General features: G+C 42.0%; 1 non-coding gene across 1 annotated transcript; it reads right to left on the bottom strand.

The window, feature by feature from the left end:
• Window positions 1-17,544: 17,544 nt before the first annotated feature.
• LOC123779520 (U6 spliceosomal RNA) lies at window positions 17,545-17,651 on the bottom strand. The gene has a single exon (XR_006776209.2). It is a non-coding gene; the product is annotated as a U6 spliceosomal RNA (small nuclear RNA).
• Window positions 17,652-19,742: the final 2,091 nt, after the last annotated feature.

Here is a 19,742-nt window from a genome sequence, read left to right as displayed (position 1 = left end):
ACAGTCTCCTTGGTTAACAAATCTAGATGCAGTCCAACTCATTCACCTAGCCGAGTGACTGTGGGTGAGTGATCTCACCTCCCTACATCTCAGTTCTCTCCATCTGCATCAGGGGTATAATAATGTCCACCTAATAAGCTCAAATGGGTGTCACTTGGGGGTTTCATGTAGGACATAGTGGGAAATCAATAACATCTGTACTATTTTGTTTCCTCTGGCTGCCATGTTTAAGAAGAGACATTGCCCATGGGTTTAGTGCTACCGAGGGATGCCTGGAATTGTGGCAGGTGGGAAGGCCAGACTCTACTGTGTGCAGCTGCAGAGAGGAGGTGAGGGGGGACACATGCAGATGCACCTGCATCCTTGCAAAGCTCAGAGCCCCAGAGGGATGTAGAGTTGGCTTTTGGTAGTGGGTATGTTGTGCATGGATGTGTTCAAGTACAGGTTTCATGAGCACTCACTGGGAATGCTGGGGAGGGAGTTTTTGGGTTTGTGAGTTGACTAAACCCAATAGCCCCTGAAAGCCTTCCCAGACCAAGTATTTTTATTCATTTCTGTGGTAGGTTAAAAAATGGCCCCCGCAGATGTCCACAATGTGAATGAGCTGTGAATGGGTTATGTTAATGGCAAGGGGGAATTAAGGCTGCTTATCAGTGGTCTTTAAGTTAGGGAGATTCCTGGATTATCCGGGTGGGCCCAAGGAGTCACTGGGTTCTCACAGCGGGAGAGGGAGACAGAAAGAATGAGAGTCAGACAGATGCAGTGTGAGGAACAGTCCACCCACCTTTGTTGTGGACCAGAGACTGTGGGTGGGCTCGAGAAGTGGAAGGGGCAAGGACACAGACTCTATGCTACAGCCTCCAGAAAGGAACACAATCTTGGCAACACCCTGACTTCAGCCAAATGAGACTCATTTCAGGTTTCTGGTCTCCACTACTATAAGGTGATAAATTCATGTTGTTTTAAGCCACCAAGTTTATGGTAATTTGTTACAGATGCAATAGGAGACAAATACAGTTTCATTTCCCCTTTAGTGAGAGTTTTGGTTATAATGGGAAAACAGCAACTCCTTCAAAATCTACAGCTGTGATAGGCATTTCCAGATGGTTGGGCAAGTACAAATCAGTAATTGTAATCTGACAAGAAACAAGGGCCATGGCTCGGGCAGGAAGGTCTGCGGAAGGCAGCCGTATCATGGTAGGTCTGAGGCAATTCAAAGTGCTCTATTGCTCAGCTTTGCAAATGGTTTAGCAAATAATACACTAACAAAAGCCATGTATTGCTTCTTGTGTATAGGATGATGGATAGTTCATGAGCCAGCCCTGGCAGCTCATAACAAGGTCCCTGGAATGGGGCATTTCAGACAACTGCTTGAATGCCAGATCTGTCATGTCCTTGTGGGGCACCTTGAGCAAGTCACAAAACCTCAGGGCCTGGTAATGCTAACCACTCCCTCCTGTGGTCTGTGCAGACATATACATGGTATATTGTGTCTGGGGTAATTTGTCAGGGCCTGGGTCATACAGCAAGAGCAGTAATTGCGTGGTCTCTAATGTAATCTTCCCAGAGGTCTTGTGGGGTAGCTGTTACAATCACAGCTTTAACATCAGGGGTCAGGGACCCAGGACCTGAGGGCCAGGTCATGCTGGCACTGGATCTAGTCAATGGGTCACCTTCAGTTATCTGTCCATTTCCCCATGCCCCTGTGCACTGTTCCTCAAAAATCTCTGGTGGGATGTAAAGCAATTGGTGGAGAATTTGGGGTCTGAGTTTCTGTGACCCAGAGACCTTAGTGCTGAGATGCCTGATACCATGGCCATGCTCTCCTACCCTGTGCAACTGCTAAAGGGAAAGGGAAACCCATGACACTTACTGAGGACATTATGGCAGTCTTTATTAAAGGTAGGGGCCAGATGATGGGTGTAGGGACCACTACCACAGAGTGTTGCAGCAGGGACAGAGATTGGACTCAGCCCTGAATATAGTCTGGGCAAGTGGGAATGTATAGCCAAGGAGCAGAGTGTGGGGCAGCGGATGGAAAATTACTAAGAAGAAGCATTGGGGTGGGGGTGGGATGGGGTGGGGGGGTTCTGGCTAAACTAACCTAATAGGACTCTCACTGAAGGCAGGCCAGGGTGATTGGATCTCACCTGGGGACTGTGGGGGATGAGGAAGCTGATTAGGTATTGAGGGTGGTCAGATACTGAGGGTGGGGATTCTGGTTAAGCTGAACTAGTAGGATTCTTGCCAAAACTGGACAATGCAGAGAGGAACGTGGAAGTAGGCCTAGTTGAAAAGGTCAGAGGGGTCTGCTCAGAGTTTGGCCTAGGACAGAGTCTGTGTCACAGGCAAAGCTATTCCCCATGCCAGCTGGGTGGGCAGGTCACCTGTAATGCTGGCCAGGGATTGACAGACACCCTGTGTAGCCTGGAACAAGAGGCTGGGCCTGGAAAAGAGCTTCCCTGATCTGGGTCCATGTGGGAGCCGGGAGGACCCCAGACCTGCACTCCCCACTGAACAATGGACAGCCTGGCCAGAATGTCTCAGCTGTGTTCAGTGCCAATGATGTCTCTTTCACTGTCGTGGTGAGTAAATGCAGTTGTGTCATCACACAAAGTCTGCTACTCCCCAGGACCTAAATGCCCAACGGTGACAGGAAGCCCAAGGCTCGCCCACACCTTGCCATGTGTCCAGCTATGTGGAAAGCGCTGGTGCCTGTGTAAAGTGGTGACATTTTCCCAAGACATTCTGGGGACAGAGAAAGTCTCTCTTCTGTCTCTCTGCCTCCCTCTGTCTCTCTGCTTTATGGAGTTTACTAAGGTTTGTAAAGGCTAACATTGAGTCACCGCTAGACTTGAAAAGTCCTTGGTAAATGGCATGGGGCACAGATTCAGGAGAAATGGGGCCTCTCCCTGCTTGAGCTGTCACATCAGAAGGCAGCCCTGGGCCAGGTAACTACTCTTCTGTGTCCTTCTCCTCTGCTCACGCGGCCTGCAGGGCCTGCCCCATCTCATGCACAGAACCCCTATGAGTCATGTGTCACCTTGGGAAAATGCCAAGGAGTCAGGAAGGGGAAGGGGGAGAAACTAGGAAGGGAATTAGGTGATTTTTTAGGGTCAGAGTCAGAGCTCATGAAAAGTCTTCTATTTACATAGGCCTCTGAGTGCATGGTGCTTTCTATAGGCTACCATGTTCAATTCTTACCACTTTTCCTGTGACCTAGAGCACATTACTCCATTCCTAGGCGAGGCTTAGAGAATGGCAGAGGTTTGCCCTAGGACACACAGCAAGTGAATGGCAAAGCTGGGAATTCAAGCCCAGGCTGATCTCAGTCTCAGACTCATGCTCATGACCTCTCTGCCCCACGCCATCTAGGTGGGCTTTACTTGAAGTGAGAGTTCTCTCCAAGCATCTTTGAAAAGCCTGTGCCAGTTCGAGGTGTGAACTGCAGAATCTGTGTAGTGGGAAGGAGACTCAGCTCCTCCCACATTTTTTAAGCTTCCCTTAGCGGCAGATGCTGTGCTTGGTGCTGGGGACACAGACCTGTAGGCCCTGATCCCTGTCTAAGGAGCTGCCAGCATGCTGGGGTGAAGGGACACAATCAGGAAATTGCTGCAAGAAGGGATGGCATTGGACTTTGAGAGTATTGGGTAGGGCTGCTGTTCCCACAGAGGGCCTAACAGGACAAGACTTGAGCAGGAGGGGGCCATAGCAGGGAAGTAGTGAGGAGGGTAAAGGCCTCAGAGAGAAGCAGAATGCCCTGGGAGGGAAACACAGGCTGTCAAGGATCACCTGGGTCCCATGTTCTAGGCTGGAAAGCTGAGTCTTGAGGCTGCAGGTGGAGGCAGGACCAGAGGGCTTTCTAGAGTGGGCAGATGCTCGGGCTTTCTAGAGTGGGCAGAGAATCAGAATCTCCTGGGGACTTTCAAAATGACAAGTGTATAGGTTGCCTCCTAGACCAGCTGGGTGGGAATCTCTGGAGCAACCATGAAGTGCCTGGGAAGGCCTTGAGTGGTGGTGGACACATCTGTGTTAAGTGAGGGATGACACAGGGAGGTTGGCTTTAGAGGGGTCTTCTGGCAAGTGGGAGCCTAACCTAGGGAGTCATGTGGTTAAAGACAGGAAGAGAAATAAGGGCCCAGCACCCCAGTCTACCTGGGTGTAGACAAGGCCAGAACTGGGGATGCTGCCCTAAATTGGTGATGTGATGTTCGGAGGAAACATGTACAAGCATGGAGGCAGATTTGGAGCTCAATATCACCTCTGCTATTTCTTCATTCATGAATTAATTTACATTACCTTCTAAATCTCAGTGTCCTCAATTGTAAAATGGGGATACAAATGTCTCTTTGATGGGACTTTGTGAGGACTGAATGAGGAAAATGTGTTTAAAGGGTGCAGCAAGGTGCCTGGCATTCAGGAGCTGTTCAGCAGATGGTGGCTTATGTTAGTATATTGATTAAACTTAGGACTTTATCAGATTTCATCATGGAGGTGTTGGTCCATGCACGGGAGGTTTTTCTCACTGGAATGCAGATGATAAATACAGGATGCATACACCACCGCTCTCCCTCTCACCTCCCAGATGTTGTTAACCATTAAATGCCCTATATCTTGCTGAGGCCAGGCCTGGACAGAAACCTCCCTGAAGCATCCTGGAAAGCCACGGTCAGTCAATCAGACCTGAGATCTGGAACCAGGGACATTTGCCAACCCAGTACTAGACCTTTGGTAGACCTGTGTACTTGATACTTGTCTCTGGTTCCTGGACCCATCCATCTCCATCCTTTTATGCTCTCCTCTGTGCCATGGGGTTGGAGGCTGGAAGCCTGTAAGCTACATTTCTCAGATGACTTCTTGGCTGCCTTCTAGTTCAGTCCTGATGATGGGAGGCTCTGGCAGGAGACAGGAGGGCAGAGGAAGAGAGAAACCATCTTTTTTCCCCCTTTATCTGCCGCTGCCTCTGGTAGCTGTGATAAGTTCCTTGTCTACCCCTGCCCTTGTGGCTGACCTGCTGACTGACTCCAGTGGCAGGAGGAGTGTTCAGTGCTCCAGCAGCCTTGGCTGCACGTCCCTTACAGGTACTGGCTTACACGCTGTACACATGAGTGAGGGGGCCTCATTCACTGTGAAGTAGTGGGGACGGTGGTTCCAACAGCACCAGCAGGGGCAGCGAGTGCCCTGAGCCTGGGAGGCTTGGTAATCATCATCACAGCACTGGCGACACTGTTTCTTTTTTTGCTTCTCCAGTTCTAGGGGTGTAAACAACTCCCCATGGTTACTAGCATCTGGGTAACTTCAGCTTCTCCCTCCTAATTCTCCCTCCCTCCCGCCACACTGTCGTGACTGGTGCTCCATATTACATTCCTGCTCTGTGCATCAGACTGGACGCTGAGTGGTATACCCCGTATAAACCACAGGCTTACAAGTCAGGCAGAATCGCGGATAGTTTGGACTCTGCTCCTCTCTGGAGGTAACACCCAGAAGCTAAAGGCTCAAAGGAGATAGAGGTCATTTTTGTCTCCCATAACTGACCGAGTTCCAGGCCTGCAGACATCTCTGCTCCATATGCTAATTCAGGGACCCAGGTTCCTTCCATTTCTTTCTCCCCATCTCCTTAGGCATTGTTCTCATTTGCATAATGAAGACTGGGTTAAATCCTTCCAGGCTCAGGTTAGTAGGAAGAGGGACGGGGTTGTGGAGGCAAGCACCCAGTTATAAAGGCTCTGATCTATATGTGACCCTACTCCTCTCAGATTGGGCCCTCCCTGGCTGTAAGGGAGGCTGAGGGGTGCTATCACTGTGCAGCCGTGTGGCAGGCTGCAGCTCTGTTACTGAAGAGGAAAGGGAGAATGAATTTTGGTGGATCCGTAGCCACCTCTGCAATATAAGCTTTGTGATGTGCACAACTCACTTATGACATTTTCCTTGTAGGGTCATGACCACGAGTAAATGAGAATACGCATAAGGTTCTTACTACAGTGCCTGGTCCCGAGGAACCCTCATCCAAGGTCATATGCTCAATGTCTACAGTGGCTCTGGGCCCGTTGTGGCAGGTGAATGTCAGCTCCAGGGCGGAAGACTGAGATGTGCTGCATCTGGTGTCACAGATAGTCACAGGATCAGTGTTCACTGTGAGCCAAGAGGCGATGTGTCCTTTTGTCTATTTATGCACGAGCCTTTGTTCACAGCTCTTTGGGTTTATAGCTATAGTCTGCTTTCAAACTGCAGTTCAGGACAGGAAATTATATCCTATGATGGAGCAGGTGGTGGGTGAGGGTGGAGGCGTTCCCCATCCATCACTGTGGATGGACCAGGGCTTAAAAGATGGGATCTGTCATTCCTTTTAAAGGGCTCCTGTTTCCAGGCAGGCTGGAAATTGGGGGAACCTGGACTCTGGAGCACTTACAGTAAGTTGCCACTTCCCAGGATGGCTTAGGAGTGGTTGCCATGACAGTAGATTTGTGCTACTTTCTTGCTTTCAAAGGAAGCTGGGCTGCTCAAGAAAATGAGGGCGCCTTCTTCTTGGAAGGTTGGAGGCCTTTGTTCCCTGCTTCCCCTCCCCCTCCAAGAATGCATAGGGCCTCATTATGTTGCTTCTGCCTTTCACGGTATAATCTGGATAACAAAAGAGAGGCACAAGATGGATGGGAGCCATTTCATTTCTTGGCACCATGGCCTGAGCATGAACTTGCTTCTCAGGCTCCGATTAATTTGCTCAAGTGCAGGCTCACAAAGTCAAGTTTGATTCTACTCCTGTGGGTCAAATGGCTCTCTTTGGTCTCATTTTTGCAACCAACTAACTAACTGGCTAACTTTCTCCCTGCCCCCCCCTTTGTCCCTTCCTTCCTCCCCTAACCCCTTCTGTTCCCCCCACCTTCTTTCCTTTCTCCCTCCTTCTTTCCCTCCCTCCTTCCCTCCCTCTCTCCTTCCCTTCCTTCTTCCTCCCTTCCTCCCTCTCTCCCTCCCTCCTTTACTTCCTTCTATAAATGTCCACTGAACACTTTCATGCTGAGCCCTACTATGGCTGAGGTTACCGAGATATGTAAATAAGACCATAAGGCTCAATCTGAAACTGTTCACCACCTGCATGTGACACAGACATGAAAAGATGCGCTTAGGATAAGAAGCTCTAAGTGCTATGAGGGAGGCAGGTATTTGCCTGGCTACTGTGGAAACCCAAAGTAAGAAGGGTCAAGGACTCCCTGAGGCAAGCTTAGAATGAGCTGTCTGTCTCCAGTGGACTGAAAGGGAGACTCTTTGGGGAAGCACAGAATGCCCAAGATCTGGGGAGTGGGGGCTTTAGGAGGTCAGGTTGGGAGGGTATAGTGTAAGGCTGGGTAGTCTGGCAGGCTCCGATTGCCACAGGCCTGACAGTTCAGCATAAGGCATCTGGGTGCTATCTTCTGGTGCTTGAGAGCCACTGAAGAGTTTGAGCAGAGGAAAGCTGTGATTAGATATAGTGGCCTTTTGGAAGAGAGACTTAGAAGGCCCAGACTGGGAACCCAGGGGTGAGCTGGATGGGCCAAAGGTCCAGGGAGGATATGACAAGGAGGACAGGGGTGGCTGGGCACCAGGTGGGATGGAATGTGTCCTCTTTCTCCCTCTGTTCCTGTATCCAAGAAACATCAAGCTTCTGTTCTGTATGAGGCCTGCACTGGACCCTTTACTCTAAAAGCATACCATTTAACCCTTTCAATACCTGAGAGGAGGTGAAGACGCCTGTCCTCATTTTAAAGGTGAAGAAACTGAGCCTTGCAGAGACAGAAAAATGATCACACAACCCATGAATGGCAGAGTAACAATGAAAATTTAGGTAAGTTTTTTTCCCCCTCAAAGTCCATGGGATGCATGGAAACTGGAATTTTCCGTGGTACAGCATGCCATTCTCAGTAAGTGTTTGCTGGAGAGCTGGAATGAGCAAATGAATGCCTCCTCTCCTGCTGAAGCCAAGGCCACTGAACCACAGAGGCCGCTGGCTGCTCAGCCCCAGTCTCTGAGCTGGGCTTACCTGGGGACACTCCATTTCAGCAGTGCCTTTGGGAAGTCGTGGGCTTCATCAAATGTGGAAACAGCTGGAACATTTGTTTCTATTCCCAAGGGTTAAAATGCCTGTGGCTCCAGAAGTCTCTTAAGGAATAAAGTTAACACAGGATTGCATACCTTGTGAGGGGCTAGATGTGGGTAACATGGGACAGGTGGGTCTTCTGTCTCTGTCTGCTTTTCTACTCATTGTATGGTGTTGATTTGGGTAACATTATGCTGAATCTTACCACAGTAAACCCTATTTTACAGATGAAGAAACTGAGGTAAAGAGAGGTGATATGTAGCCAGCATCACCAGCTATTAAATGATGGTGCTGGGATTCAGTCTGCTCATAATGGGTCAATCGACCCTTCCCATGCTTAGGGCTGGTGCTGACCCTGCTATCACCGTGGGCTCCACTGAATTGTTTCCTCAGAGCCCCTGTAGTTGGAGGTCAACTCTAGCACCTAGTTCCACTGCAGGTGAATAACTTTTATAGGTTTTTCTCCATCATGATTGGAGCCCCTCTCCACACCTCAGAGGCCATCTCCATGAGCACAAGGCTCAGGCTTACTTCCTCCTCTTTGTCTCCTACAGGGCCTGGTCAATTCTCAACCTCGTACATCACTTGGGGCTGGAGATGTCCAGTATAACAGTGGACAGCTATTCTCTCGTCAATCAGCTGAGTGGGCAGGATGGACTCTGAGACCCCGAAAGCTGCCTTAACCTGTATTTTTAAGGCTCCATGCTCTGAACAGCCATCCGGGGGTGAGCTCTTGCACCCCACCTCCAAACATAACTACATATTCTCTTTCAGGGGGTAGGATTTGCTTTTTCTGATTTACAGAGCAGCTCAACCAAGAGCAAAGTCAGCCCTTGAATTTAAAACCCACAGACAAGTTAAGAAAGATGTTTTATGGAAAACTTAAGCACTGTTTTTGATAAATAGATCTAGCATGATAGGACTGCTATTCCTGTCAAAAAAGAATTGGTACCTGTCTCAATGTCTGGGGCTGCAGTCCCCTCCCTCAGTATTCCTTGGAGGGACCTATGCATCTTTAAGAATCTGACTTTAGCAATTTCCTGGTGGACATGGTCTACGGAAACCAACCTGCATTTCAGAACACACTTGGTGATTTGAAAAATCCTAACTTTTATCACTTTCATTGAGAGTAATTTAATGAAATGCTTATATGTTTGAATCAAATTTCTCTTTATTCTTCTTCTATAGACACATCTTTGGAGATTTTCTTTGGCAAGAGGCAAGTTCTGGTTCTGTTGAGAGTAGCCCTTGTCCGTCCTATACCCACCATGATATTGAAGGGGACAGTGCAGAGAAAGAAGTTGCAACTGCTTCTCTTCTGAGACCCCACCTCCATTCTTAACTCCTCAAAACCCCTGTTTTCCATTTCTGTAATTTTGTCATTTCAAGAATGTTAAACATTTTTCTGGGATAAATGTCCACATGTGCAATTGCTGGTTTGCTTGATAGTTGTATGTTCGTTTTTAAATAAGTTGTCAAACTTTTCTAGAGTTGCCATCCCATTTATATTCCTACCATAATATATGTTTTGATTGACTTTCTATTCATTCTCATGAGCTTTTGGTGTTGTTACTATTTTTTAATTTTGGCATTTTGATAGCTGTGTAGTGATAGCTCACTGTGGTTTTGTTTTGCGTTTCCCCAATGGTTGGTGACGCTGAACATCTTCTCATGTGCTTCCTTGTCATCTCTATATCCTCTTCAGTAAAATGTCTGCTCAGATCCTTGCCCATACTCTAAAAGGATTGTTTCATTTTTTACTGTTGTGTTTTGGAGAATTCTTATATATTCTAGATACTAGTCTTTGTCAGGTACATTGGTTGCAAATATTTTCCACTGGTCTATAACTTGTCTTTTTATTCCCTTAACAAGATCTTTTGCAGAACAAAAGTTTTTTTTTTTTTAAAGATTTTATTTATTTATTTGAGACAGAGAGAGTCAGAGAGAGAAAGAGCATGAACTGGGGGGGGGGGTGCAGAGGAAGAGGGAGAAGCAGACTCCCCACTGAGCAGAGAGCCCAACATGGGGCCTGATCCCAGGACCCTGAAATCATGACCTGAGCCGAAGGCAGATGCTCAACCGATTGAGCCACCCAGGCACCCCTGTTGTTGTTGTTGTTGTTTTTAGAGAGAGAAAGAGATGAGTGGGAGTGGGGGTAGGGCAGAGGGAGAGAGAGAATCTTTTTTTTTTTTTTTTTTTTTTTTTTTTTTATAGAGACAGCCATGGAGAGAGGGAACACAAGCAGGGGGAGTGCGAGAGGAAGAAGCAGGCTCATAGTGGAGGAGCCTGATGTGGGACTCGATCCTGGAACGCCGGGATCACGCCCTGAGCCGAAGGCAAACGCTTAACCGCTGTGCCACCCAGGCGCCCCGGGAGAGAGAGAATCTTAAGAAGACTCCATACCCAGTGTGGAGCCCGATGTGAGGCTTGATCTCAGGAACCTGAGATCATCACCTGAGCTGAAATCAAAAGTTGGATGCTTAACCCACTGAGCCACTCAGGAGAGCAAAATTTTTCATTTTCATTTTTATTTTCTTCTTTTTTGGCTCATGCTTTTTGGTACCAAGTCTAACTACTTTTGCCTAGCCCTACATCCCAAAGATTTTCTTTTCTTTTTTTTTTAAGATTTTATTTATTTATTTGACAGAGATAGAGACAGCTATCAAGAGAGGGAACACAAGAGGGGGAGTGGGAGAGGAAGAAGCAGGCTCACAGCAGAGGAACCTGATGTGGGGCTCGATCCCATAATGCTGAGATCACGCCCTGAGCCGAAGGCAGACACTTAACCGCTGTGCCACCCAGGCGCCCCAACCCAAAGATTTTCTTTTTTGGGGGGGAGGGGGTATGTTTTATAATTTTATGTTTTACATGCTTAAGTACCTGCTGTAGTTTGTGTTAATTATTGCTCAAGGTGTGAGGCTTAGGTCAAGTTTTTTTGTTTTGTTTTATTTTGGCTTATGTCTAATTGTTTACTGAAAAAGCTTCCTTGATCACATTGCTTTTGCTCCTTTGTAAAAAAAATTCAGTTGTGCATATTTATGTCTGTCTGTTTCTGGATTCTCTATTCTGTTCTGTTGTTATGGGTCTGTTGCCCACCAGTGCCATGCAGTCTTGATTACTGAGGTTATATAATAAGTTTTGAAGTTAGATAGACTGAAAACTCCTAATTTTATTCTTTTTCTTTTTTCAAAAATGCTTAACTCTCTTGTTCCTTTCCATTTTCATATACATTTATCCATAAAAATCTGTAAAAACCATACTGGGATTTTGATAGGAATTTACCAAATATGTATAACAGTGGGGGGAGTATTGACATCTTTACTTACATTAAGATTTCTAGTATATGAAAATGTCATATCTCTCCATTTATTTAGATCTTTGATTTCATCAGTATTTTTTATTTTTTAGAATACAACATCTGTACATATTTTGTTAGATTTACACCTAAGCATTTCATTTTTGAGTCATTTAAAATAACATTGTATTTTAAAATTTTGTCTTTCAAGTGTTCATTGTTAGCCTATAGAAGTAGGACTGATTTTTATATGCTGATGTTCATTCCTGTGACCTTACTAAGCTCATTTATTAGTTCTAAGATTTTATTTTTGCAGATTCCTCAGGAATTTCTGCAGAGATCATAATGTCACCTGCACATAGTGACAGTTTTAGTCCTTCCTTTTTGTTCTGGGTTCCTTTTCTTTCTTACCATATTGCAGTGGACAGGACTTCCAGCACTATGTTGAGTAAAGAGTGCTGACGGGTTGTATTTGCTTTGTTTCCAGTCTTAGGAAGAAAGCCTCAGTCCTTCACAATCAAGTACAATCGTAGTTGTAGTTTTTTTTTTTCCTTTGGTAGGTGCTCTTTATCATGTTGAGGAAGTTGTCTTCTATTCCTAGATGTCCAAGAATTACTGTAATGAATTGAGGTTAAATATTTTTGAATGAGTTTTCTGCACCAATTAAAATGCTAATGTGATTTTTCTTCTTTACTCTGTTAATATGATGGATGATGTTGATTGATTTTCAATATTTGAACTACCCTTGCATTCCTGGAATATATTCTGCTTGTATATGCTATATTTCATACATTGCTGAATTCTATTTGCTAATATTTTGTTAATTATTTTTGCCCATATTCAGTCTTTAGTTTTTCTTTATTGTACTGTTTTTTTTTTAATTTTTACTTTTAGGATTGCGGTAACACTAACCTTATAAATTTAATTGGGAAGTGTTCCTTCCTCTTCTGTTTTCAGAAAATATTGTATAGAATTAATGTTCTTTAAATATTTGGTAGAATTCTCCAATGAAATTATATTGGCCTAAAGATTTTTTAGGGTTAGACCTTAACTATGAATTCAATTTCTTTAGTAGCTATAGGCCTTTCAAATTACCTATTTCATATTGCATGAGTTATGGTAGTTTATACTTTTTGAAAAATTGACCCATTTCATCAAATTGTCAAATTTATATATAGAGAGTTGTTTGTAATCTCATTATCTTTTAATGTCTGCCAGAACTTTAGTGACATTTCCTGTCATTCCTTATATGGGTAATTTGTGTCTTTTCTTTTTTTCTTGCTGGACGTTTGTCATTTTTAGTGAACTTTTCATAAATTTTTGTGGTATTTTGTTATGGTAGCCCAAGCAGACTTATACATATGCTTCTTTAGCTCTATCCCACAAAGTTTGATATGCTGTATTTTTATTTTCTTCAGCTCAATGTGTTTTTAAAATTTTTTTTAAAGTTAGATTTTTTTAATTTTTTTTTATTATATTATGTTAGTCACCATACAGTACATCCCTGGTTTCTGATGTAAAGTTCCATGATTCATTAGTTGCGTATAACACCCAGTGCACCATGCAATATGTGCCCTCCTTACTACCCATCACCAGTCTTTAAAATTTCTTTTTTTTTTTTAAAGATTTTTTTAATTTTATTTATTTGACAGAGAAAGAGACAGCCAGCGAGAGAGGGAACACAAGCAGGGGGAGTGGGAGAGGAAGAAGCACGCTCATAGCGGAAGAGCCTGATGTGGGGCTCGATCCCATAACGCCGGGATCACGCCCTGAGCCGAAGGCAGACGCTTAACCGCTGTGCCACCCAGGCGCCCCCAGTCTTTAAAATTTCTGTTGAGATTTCTATTTTACCCATAACTTATTTAGGTGTTGCTTAGTTTCCAAGTGTTTGGGGACTTTTCTGTTACCTTTATGTTCTTTTATTTCTGTTCTTTTGATACTATTATAGTCAGAGAACACATAATATAAGATTTTAATCTTTGAGGTTTGTTTTATGACTCAAGATATGGTTTAGCTTGAAAAGAATGTATATTCTGTTTTTGCTGGTTGAAGGTTTTGATAAATTTTGATTAGATCATTTTGGTTGATGGTTTTGTCATGTTCTATTCCTTGCTGGTTTTGTCTCTTGCTCTATCCATTGTTGAGAGATGGGTGTTAAAAATCCCAACTTCAAAAATAAAGATTTGTCTATTTGTTTAAAAATTCTATCAATTTTGCCGCACATATTTTGTAGCTCTGTTGCTTGATGTGGATGCATTTAGGATTCCTATGTCTTCTTGGTGGATTGAAACTTTTATCATTATGTTATGTCACTGTCTGTCTCTCCTGTTTTCCTTTGCTCTGAAGTTTACTTTATCTGGCTAACATGGTCACTCATGCTTTCTTTTGATTAATATCTGTGTGGTATATCTTTTTATATCCTTTTAATACCAACCTCCCTATACCATTATTATTGGAGTGAATTACTGGTTGGCAGCATAAAGTTGGGTTATTTTTTTTATCCCCTCTGAATTTAGAATATATACATTTAATGTAATTATTGACCTGTTAGGGTTTACGTCTGCTGTCTTAATTTTTGTTTTCTGTTTTTTCTGTTTTTCATGTCTGTGTTCTTTTTATTTTTTTCCTTGTGGGTTACTTAGTTTTTACAATTTTAATTTATCTATAGTGTTTTTATTATTTATTATTGAAGTACAGTTGACATGCAATGTTATAATAGTTACGCTAATTCCATACATTACTGAATGCTCACCACAATGAGTGTACTCACCATCTGTCACCATACCACACTACTACAATATTATTGACTATATTCCCTATGCCGTACTTTCATCTCCATGACTTATTTATTTTAGAACTGGAAGTTTGTACCTCTTAATCTCCTTCACTTATTTCACCCATCCCCCCACCCAGCTTTCCTTTGGCAACCACCAGTTTATTCTCAGTATTTGAGTCTGTTTGTTTATTTGTTTTGTTGTTTTTCAGATTCCACTTATAGTGAAATCATATGGTATTTGTCGTTGTCTGACTTATTTCACTTAGCATAATGCCCTCTAGGTCCATTCATGTTGTCACAAATGGCAAGATCATTCATTTCTACGGCTGAGTAGTATTCCTGTGTGTGTGTGTGTGTGTGTGTGTGCGCGTGCACGCGCGCGCGCGTGTGTGTGTGTGTGTGTATTACTTCTTTTTTATCCATTCACCTACTGATGGACACTTGGGTTGGTTTTATATCTTGGCTATTGTAAATTATGCTGCAATAAACATAGAGCTGCATATATCTTTTGAATTAATGTTTTCATTTTCTTTGGCTAAATGCCCAGGAGTAGAAGTACTGGATCATATGATAGTTGTTTTATTAATTTTTTGAGGGAGCCTCATACTGTTTTGCATAGTAGGTGCAATTAACTTGTATTCCCACCAACAGTGCACGAGAGTTCCCTTTTTCTTCACATCTATAGTATTTTTAAGTATATATTTTGGATAGATATTTTTGTGGTATCTCTATGTATTAAATTATATATACGTAACTAATCAGAACCTACAGTTGTCCACACTTTACCAGATTGAGTGAAGTACAGAAACCTTCTCTCTTTAAGTTCTTTTACCTTCCCAAATTTGTATTATAATTGTTCTATGTATTTCCTTTACACACATTTAGGACCACATACAACAGTGTTATAATTTTGGCTCAACTTTCAAACATAGTTTAGAACATTCAGAAGGAGAAGGAAAATGTATTGTATTTACCCATGTTTTGATTTTTTTAAAGATTTTATTTATTTATTTGAGAGAGAGAGAGCATACGGGGGGTGGGGAATGGAGGGGCAGAGGGAGAGGGAGAAACAGACTCCCCACTGAGCAGGGAGCCTGATGTGGGGCTCCATCCCAGGACTTTGAGATCATGACCTGAGCCAAAGGCAGATGTTTAACTGACTGAACCACCCAGGTGCCCCTATGGGGATTTGTGGGTTTTTTTTTTTAAATTATTTATTCTTTTCTTTGATTGTTTGCTTCTTCCCACTCTAATCTTGTAGGAACCCTTCTTTCAACATTTTCATTCTGTTCAGAAAACTCCTTTTAGCCATTTCTTTCAGGTGGGCTATTGGTAACAAATTTTCTTAGTTTTCCTTTGTCTGAGAATGTCTTGATTTCCCTTTAATTCTGAAGGATATTTTCTCTGCATGTATAATTTTGGGTTTTTTATTTCAGCACTTGAAAAATATTGTGCTACTTCCTCCCTAGTTTGTAATGACAAATATGCTGTCATTTGAATTGTTTTCTCTTATAGGTAAGGTATAATTGCTCCCTTGCTGCTTTCAATATTTTTTGTTTGTCTTTACTCTTCAGAAATTTGACTATATTGCATTTTAAAATAAATTTCTTTGGGTTTATCCTGTTTGGAATTCTCTAAGCTATTTGAATCTTGTTTTTTGCCAAATTTGGGAAAATTTCAGTCACTATTTATTCAAATGCTTTTTCAGTCTCATTCTCTTTCTCTTTTTCTTTTAGGCTCCCATGATATGAGTATTTGATCATTTGTTATAATCTTGTATATCTCTGAGGCTCTGTTCATTTTTTTTTCAGTCTATTTTTTCTCTATTGTTCTAACTGCGTAATTACTATTATTTTACCTTCAAGTTTACTGATTCTTTTCTCTGTTCCCTCCATTCTGCTGTGAGCCCAACCATCAATTGATTTTATTATTTGGGATATTATATTTTTTTTCCAATAATTTCTTTTTGGTTCTTCTTTGTATCTTTTATATCTCTGCTGAGACTTTTCCTGTTTTTCATTTGTTTCAAGCATATTTATAATTATTTATTGAAGCATTGTTATGATGATTGCTTTAAAATTTTTATAAGGTAATTTGAACATCTCCATCATCTCAGTTTTGCTTCTATTGTTGTCTCTTTTCATTCAAGTTGACATTTTACTGGTTCTTGTTATGACAAGTGATTTCCAACTAAAACCTGGAAGTTTTTGGTTTGGTACTTTGGCCTGTCACTAGACCTTTGTTGATACTACTGTGGCTGGGAGGGTAGGAATGACTCATTACTATTCCCCATATGGCCTCCACTGAGGTCAGGGGTGTTGGTCTCCTTACCATTGGGCAGTGGTAAAAGTCATGACTCTCCACTAGGCTGCCTCTGATTCCACCCTTGGACAGGGGCAAGGGTACCTCCTTTCTGTCACTGGAGAGTGGAAGCCCAGACTCCCACATGGTCTCTGCAGTGTGCCCTGCATTGCTCAGGGTAATGAAAGTCAGACTCAGCCTTCTCTGACAGCTCTCTGTTGGGTGTTAGGTTAAAGTCCAGGCTCTCCACTGGCCTTTGCTAGTGTGAGTGTAGTAGGACCACAGTTTTTCTGTGCTGTTTGGCTAGGGTTGTGTGGTTTTTGTCTAAAAGTTCTCTGTCTTGCTAGACAGTCCCTTTGCTGGTCTTTGATTAATTTCAAACTCCCCGAAAAAGTAGGCATTTATTGGGAGTTTGAAAAATCTGTGCTTGCTTGTGCCTTTGTTAGTTATCTTCTTCTTCTACAAGTCTGGGATATATGAGGCAAAAATAGACAAGAGATATAGCACTGTTTTCCCATGGGTCCTTCAGTCAGTAGCTCACCTTGTGTTTTCTCCTCACTGTTCAGTCTTCTGATGTTTGTTTTATATACAATGTCCAGGAGCTTTAGTTGTACTTAGCAGATAAACAGCTGGAGAATAGAGAAACATTATTTGTTTCATCTTCCCAGAAGTGGAGCACCTGACCCGTGTGTATAGTTTTCAAGCTAATGATGGTTTTTACATTTTAAAGTGTTCTAAAAATTCAGAACAAAATATAACAGATAACAATAACAACAAAAAACAAAGAATATGTGTCAGAGACCATATGCGGTTCACAGAGCATAAAATATTTACTGTTTGATTCATTACAGAAAAATTTTATTGACCCTTTTTAGACATAAGTTAACTTTTAGAGCAGAATTAGTATTATGACATTTCACTTAAGTCATTGGCAGTGCTTTCATTTCTTTATATAGAGCCAGGCTTTTGTATCATATTTCTTCTATCTGAAGAACTTCCTTCTACATTTCTTTTAGAGCAGGTACACTGGAAATGGATTTTTTCATTTTGCTTGATGAACGTATTTTTATTTCTCCTTAATTTTATTTTATTTATTTATTTTTTTAAAATATGGAACATGTCACAGATTTGCTTGCCATCCTCATGCAGGGGCTATGCTAATCTTCTCTGTGTCTTTCCAATTTTAGTGTATGTATTGCTGAAACAGACACTCTTCTTAACTTTAAAAAGGTGTTTTATTGAACATGTAATTGATTGTTTTGTTCCTTTCATCCCTTTAAATATGTCACTGTATTGTCTTCAGGCTTGTCTAATTTCTGATGAAAGTCTTCTGTAATTCTTATATTTGTTTCTCTCTATATAGTGTCTTCCCCTTCCCTGTGGCTGCCTTCAAGATTTTATCTTTATCTTTGGTTTTCAAGAGTTTAAATATAATATGTTTATGTATTTTTTAAGGAGTGGGTGTATTTATTCTGTTTGGTACTCTTTGAGGGTTTGGGTCTGTGTTTTGGTGTCTGTCATTAATTTTTGGCCATTATCTGTTCAAATATGTTTTTCTGCCCTGTTCCTCTTCTTTCCTTCCGGGATTTCACATGCATGTATATTAGACTGTTTTATATTATCTGACAGCTTTTGGGTGCTCTGTTTTTTTTTCCCCCCGCTAATTTTTCTTTTTGTGTTTTAGTTTACAGAACTTATTTTGAACTATCTTTCAGCTTACTGATTATTTCCTCAACTGTATTGATTCTATTTTTGAGGCCATTAAAGCATTTTCTTTTAAAAAATTATTATTATTGGGGCGCCTGGGTGGCTCAGTCATTAAGCATCTGCCTTCAGCTCAGGGCGTGATCCTGGAGTCCTGGGATCGAGCCCCACATCAGGCTCCTCTGCTAGGAGTCTGCTTCTTCCTCTCCCACTCCCCCTGCCTGTGTTCCCTCTCTCACTGGCTGTCTCTCTCTCTGTCAAATGAATAAATAAAATCTTTAAAAAAATTATTATTATTATTATTATTTTTAAAGATTTTATTTATTTATTTGTCAGAAAGATAGCACAAGCAGGGGGAGTGGCAGACAGAGGGAGAAGCAGGCTCCCATGTGGGGCTCCATCTCAGAACCCTGAGATCTTGACCTGAGCTAAAGGCGGATGCTTAACTGACTGAACCACCCAGGCGTCCCCTATTAAAGCATTTTCAACTCTTTTATTATACTTTTCATTTTTAGCATTCCCATTGACTTCTTCCTCATGTTTTTTTTATGTCTCTGCTGAAGTTCCCCATCTGATCATGCGTGCAGAATACTTTTTCCACTTTTTAAAACATGTTAATTAAAGTTATTTTAAATTTCCTGTCTGATAGTTTCAACATTTGTGTTATATTGAAATCTGTTCTTGTTGATCATATTTTTTTTCTTTTCTTCCCACCTCCCTTGCTTATATGTATGTCTTATGCTTTTAATTTTTAAGATGACATCTTCTATAGGACAGTGAAAACTAATGTAACTAGTGTTATTGCCTGGAAATGGATATACTTCTCTTCATTTTCCTGAGTTGTTAGTGTGGGAATTTGAGCCTATTTAAGTTGAGCTGTGTTTGGGTTTTCTTATTGCTGTGGTCACTCTCAGTGTAATAGGAGCTTTAAATTCTTATTGTGTTATGTTCGTTTTAGAGTGAGGTTGTCATATTAGTCCATGCTCAACATTTAGCAATTCTTTAAAAATTTTGAATAGTGTCCATTGTCCTCTGCAAATAAACAGGTGCTTGTGTCCTATCTCTCCTTAGAGGTAGCTGTTATTCTTTAAGTTTTGGGTTAGTTGTTTTTTTCTGCAATCTCAGATATATTATTTACTCAAGAAAAATTGTGATTTCACAAATGATTCAGAAATTTTTGTTGTCAGGTGAGAGCAATGTCCTTTCCAGATTTTTACAAACCAATCAGAAACTTAAAATCTCATGAAGGCCATTTTGAGTCTTCGATTTCTCATTTATGGTCTGCCCAATCTCATTCAACTTATGAAATTTCTAGACTCATAGTTTTCTGCTCTATTAAAGGCAAATAGCAATACTTGCTTCATAGGTTGTTGTTTAGGATTAAGTTAAAGATAAAAAATACTTATGGCCACAGTGCCTGTCATGAATCAGTACATTTTATTTTATTTTTAAAAATTTTTTATTATGTTATGTTAGTCACCATACAGTACACATTAGTTTTTGATGTAGTGTTCCAAGATACATTGTTTGCGTTTAACACCCAGTACTCCATGCAACACATGCCCTCCTTAATACCCATCACTGGCCTACCCCAATCC

Source organism: Ursus americanus, chromosome 1, assembly GCF_024610735.1.
Source record: "Ursus americanus isolate L20-20 chromosome 1, mUrsAme1.1.p, whole genome shotgun sequence".
NCBI classification, from domain to species: Eukaryota; Metazoa; Chordata; class Mammalia; order Carnivora; family Ursidae; genus Ursus; species Ursus americanus.
This window is presented reverse-complemented; position numbering and strand designations above follow the sequence as displayed.